The sequence below is a fragment of the Sebastes fasciatus genome, chromosome 8 (genome assembly GCF_043250625.1).
Source record: "Sebastes fasciatus isolate fSebFas1 chromosome 8, fSebFas1.pri, whole genome shotgun sequence".
Classification (NCBI taxonomy): domain Eukaryota; kingdom Metazoa; phylum Chordata; class Actinopteri; order Perciformes; family Sebastidae; genus Sebastes; species Sebastes fasciatus.
The window spans coordinates 255,869-260,984 of NC_133802.1; the positions used below are offsets into that span (position 1 = coordinate 255,869).

The following is a 5,116-nucleotide window of genomic DNA, read 5'->3' on the forward strand; positions in this document are numbered from 1 at the left end:
TGACATCTGGGCTTCACTATAGGTTTGGGGGATCCCACATACAGTCCTGTAACAATAATCGACAATTGTTTGAGTTACATCATTATCTTTAAAGTCTGGGAGATAATCCTCCAAGTATTTTGGAGGTTTCTTTTCTCTTTTTGGGTAGCGATGGTTTTGATTATGTCTAGTTTTTGCGTCTGTACTGTTTTCATTTTCATTTAGGGTTACGTTTTCTGTATTTTGTTGTAACCCATCTGTATCATCTGTGTTTACATTCTCCTCGTTTTCACATAGGATCTGATTTTCTGTACTGTCCTGACTCTGTGGCACATCAGCACTATTCTCATTACCAGGTTCTCTGTTTTCGTATGCCTGGATTTCTGAATCACACTCATCTGTTTGTGTCTGTTGTTCAACGCTGTTCTTTTTAATGAATTTCACCAGTCTGTGTTTTGACACCTTTTCTGTATGTGGATTATAGAGCAGGTATGCTGGGCTGTTCTTACTGTACCCTACAAATATTCCCTTTTCACATCTAGGGTCCAGTTTCTTGTGATCATGCTTGTTTGTGTAACAATCTGATCCAAACACCCACATTTTTGAGAGATCTGGCTTTCTTCCTGTTATCATGAAGTATGGCGTCTTTTTAGTCCTGTCGTTGTAGCATCTGTTGCGAATATGAGCAGCATTTTGAACAGCATAAGGCCACAGTACTTTTGGTAATCCCTTTTCTAATAGTAGACACCTTCCCATTTCAAAAAGGGTTCTCCATTGTCTCTCGGCTGTACCATTTTGGTGAGGAGAGTAAGGGGATGATGTCTCATGTCTTATACCTTTTTCCCTTAATAGTGACTGAAAAGCATTGCTCATGTATTCTGTGCCGTTATCTGATCTGATACATTTTATAGTGCCGTATGGTGCGCTGTCTGCTAGGAACCTCTCCATTGCTAATGTTGTCTCACTCTTGTTTTTAAGGAAGTACACAGACACTGAGCCTGAAAAATCATCTGTGAATGAAATGGCATATTTGTGTCCCTCTAGGTTGGTTGGCTCAAATCAGTATGAACCAACTCCAAGGGCACATTAGCTTTTGCATCTGTTTTCTTATTTCTGGTGTTGACAAATTTTCCCACTGTGCAAACATTACACTCTATCTTGGTTATTACCTGTGATCTTCATGCCCTCTACTACATCTGGCAATTTCAATACATCGTCTACATTGCAGTGTCCCAAAATCTCATGCCATGTTTTGACATCACAAGTTAAATTCACTTTGTCACTGGACATCTTGTCATTTACTGAATCATCAATGTATTGTCCGTGGTTATTTACCGTTTTCAGGTAGTACAATCTCCCGTGTTCCACGATGTGGAAGATTGTTCCATCTTTCTTTATGAGTTCATTTTGTCCCTCCTTGAAGCTTACTTTGGCTCCATCGGTTGTGGCTGCTTTCGCGGAGAATGTGCTCTGAGGATACGTTGGAATGAATAAGGCATTTCTCAGTGTGACTGTGACACATTTCCCCTTGGAGTCCTGCAAAGACACCTCTACGTCACCTCGCCTCAATGCCACATCGTTCATCCTGCTTCTATCTGCTAGCTCCATGTAGTGTTTCTTTGGGTCAAAAGTCTCATCAAATCTCACAAATCGGTTTTCCTCTCTGATGATGTGAGATGAAGCTCCACAATCTTCCATTATTACATTTCTTTTAATGTTGTCTAGTAGAAACTTTTGGCTGGCCTTGAATACAAATGTCTGTTCTTCCTCGTTGTCTTCTTGTCTCTCCGCAGTTTGTTTTGCATCATCTTTGTGACTGGTTTTCCTCCTGCATGTTTCGTCACTGTGTGTCGACCTCCTAGGGTAGCTGCACCACTTAGGTACTCCTTTTTGTCGGCAGTCTCTCGCCATATGGCCGCGGTTTCCACAGCTGTAGCAGGTCACTGACTTTGTGTCCACTTTCACACATTGTCCGATTTTGGTTTGGTGTCGAACTTTTCTGTCTCTTCATAGCTTCGGAGTTTACTTTTGAACTTAGTAAACGTCAACTCCTCGCTGCTCTGCGTCGTATAGATGGCGAAAGGCTTATATGACTCTGGGAGGCCTTTCAGAATCATAGCTATTATTAGTCCATCACTAATCACTTCCTTTGCATTTCTTAGGGAAGTTACTGCTCTTTCAGCACGTATGATATAGTCTGTCACAGTCTCTTCAGGCTCTTCCCTTAGGGAAGTTAGCTCTGTATACAAGGCGATAATTCTTGGCTTACCCTGACTGGCGTAATGACTCCGTAGTATTTGTAGGGCTTTTCTTCTGTCATCCGGCGCATCTCTCATCACCAACGAGAGGCTTTTATCATCAAGGAATTGAATTAGTCCCACGTAGCATACTGCATTAATTTCTGGATCGGGGTCAGCGGCGGAGAGTATTGTTTCCTTCAAGTCTATTATTCTCAAGTGGCCAAGAAACTTCACCTCCCAAAGTTCGTAGTTATTTTCGTCTCCGTTGAAAACTAACCTTTGCCATCTTCCTCCTGTGCTGCGCCTCGGCCCATAACCTGTTGTGTTTTCTGCTTCGTTGTCCATGTTGTAATAAAATCACACCGTATATGTCGTTTGGTTTGTTTATTTTCTCTTTCTCTTCACAGCACTGGTAAACACATCAGTAGCCATGGCATGGGTAATTTACCGCTCACATTCCTCATTGCCGTGAAGTGCAGTAACGTAACATATGCCGTAGACAGAAACAATCACGACAGTTACACAGGAAATCACGTCACATAAAACAGGACGTATAACTTACAATAAAAGTGCTCACCAAAATAATACAACTTAAAGTTCACATAACTAACATTACAGATGAGAACACAACTTAACAGTGACTCTTTTGTTTTACAAAACAAACTGGATTGTCACTATATTATAAACAAAACACAAAAAAAATCAGTTTTCACAGTAATTAGAAATAATCTCAGTTTCACTGCAAACATAAAATCAGATTTCTATAAATAGTTTTAACCAAATTACACTTTCTGTGAAACATTCAGTTTTACTTTAGTTACAAATGAAATGTATTGTTTCACCTTGAAATAACAAATTCTAACGTTTCACCAAGATCTTAGTCTTAAACCATGTACTATAGTAAGAATTATCAGTGAAAACACATGTTCAACGCATTTTTGATCTTCAACATTACATTCTGTACACCTGCAGTGCCACAGTTCTTTGCATGTTGTACAGGAGGTTGTAAAATAACCGCTCACTCTCCTCGCTCTAACTGCATGGAGCTCGACCCAGCACGAATGATGCTAGCTCCCGTCTTGAAACGGCTAGCATAACAGTTTTCTCAGAGTAAAATAAAACTATTTCAAGAGGCTCTTTTTGCCGGTAATTACCATCTATTCAAGCCCTGTAACATGAAGGAGCTGTCATGAATTACAAAAGATGTTTTCAACACTCTCTTACCTGTAAAAGGGGAAATATGAATACGAGGGAAAACACGACAATGATGCTGTTCTCTCACAAGTACTATATTGAGTGAGACAGGCAACGCGCCCTTTCAAAATAAGAGCTGCTAACAAAATATGACAAATTAAGGTCACTTAGGAAATATAGTGAAAATGTATAGCATGTGCATGACCAAAACAATATAGATATATATCTACATATATTTCTTATTTATATTTATATTATATTTTCTAAGGCTATTTTTTTCATCACTAAATTCACTTCTGAAAGTTTTTGAGGCGAGAAATCAACTGTGTAGATTATTAATATCGGCAGTTTTACGAAGTTAGATGGTGAATCGAACATTTGCTCAACCGTTGTCGGAGTTTAGAAGCTCCACAAACTGCCGTGACAGCTAGCTAGCGCCTGCCTGGGTCGCTGCCAGCCAGCCGGGTAGTCACGCTCAGAGACCGCTAGGAGCTGGCTGGAGCTCACTCAAGAGACCAGTCCCGTAGACAAGAGGCTTTTATTTCCTTGCTGACGGATCGTTTGTTTACATTATAAAGTAACAGGAACCTGGAACCACTGTTTAGGTGCTGGAACTGAAAAAGCAGTTTGAGTAAATGTTGTGGATGAATGTTTTATATTTCCCGTCTCCCCTCGTTGATGATCCTGTTTGTCTCACTTCACTATGAGTTGTTTGAATAAATACTTTAAACCTGCCGTATCTTATAAAGTAAACTAACAGAACAGAAACAGCCTGTGTGTTTTGTGGTTGATGTAGACAGTGGTTGATAATCGTGTGTGCTGGATTCAGCAGTGTATTTTATAGTGCTTCAGATTGTTTTTGTTTGCTGCCGTGGTGAGCTCGTAGTGTTAAGTTGAATAGTTCATGATTGTTTTTTCCCTGCATATCTGAGCAGTAGCTTTAATTTGACTGTTTTATTATTGGTTGCAGCCATAATTCTTTAGTTGTGTGCTTACCTCCCGTTTTCGGTTAGAGAGTAGTTTGTACATTTTTATCATTACACCCCCACATCGTTACACCCCCACGTGGGGCCCAAAGGCTGTTGGCAGACGGCCAGCAGCGTCCCAAGTAAAGCAGAATCAGAAGAAAAGAGAAAATCCAGGCAGAGGGCTGCAGGGTCTCTGCAGAAACACACACCACCACACACTGCTAGTAGGTCATCAGTCATGATGGAGAGGGATTATTTTTGTATTAGTCTATACATTGTTTTTAGTTCATTCTTGCATATTATACATACATATAACCCCATTTTTTTGCATTATGCATTTAGATGTTAGATGATAGTATTTTGTTGATTTACATAATAAAATATACACAGTTGCTGTGTGTGTGTGTGTGTGTGTGTGTGTGTGTGTGTGTGTGTGTGTGTGTGTGTGTGTGTGTGTGTGTGCATGTGTGTGTGTGTGTGTGTGTGTGTGTGTGTGTGTGTGTGTGTGTGTGTGTGTGTGTGTGTGTGATGGCGTGGCGTTACCCTACCATATATGATGGCTTTGTGCAGGGCGTAGGTGTAGACCTTGTCATCATCATAAGTTACAAACACTCCTCTGTCAGCAGGCCAGTTGTCCCACAGCACTCCGGTGATGGTGGGAGAGAAGTTGGGAGCTCAGAGCAGGAGTCTGTAGCCTGGATTGGACACACACAAACGCACACACACATTTAGACT

At 40.7% G+C, this 5,116-nt stretch overlaps 1 long non-coding RNA gene across 1 annotated transcript; it reads left to right on the plus strand.

Annotated features, from left to right (window-relative positions):
- The first annotated feature begins 1,448 nt into the window (after positions 1-1,448).
- Positions 1,449-4,893, plus strand: LOC141772048 (uncharacterized). The gene is made up of 2 exons (XR_012594831.1): positions 1,449-4,187; positions 4,266-4,893. It is a non-coding gene; the product is annotated as an uncharacterized LOC141772048 (long non-coding RNA).
- Positions 4,894-5,116: the final 223 nt, after the last annotated feature.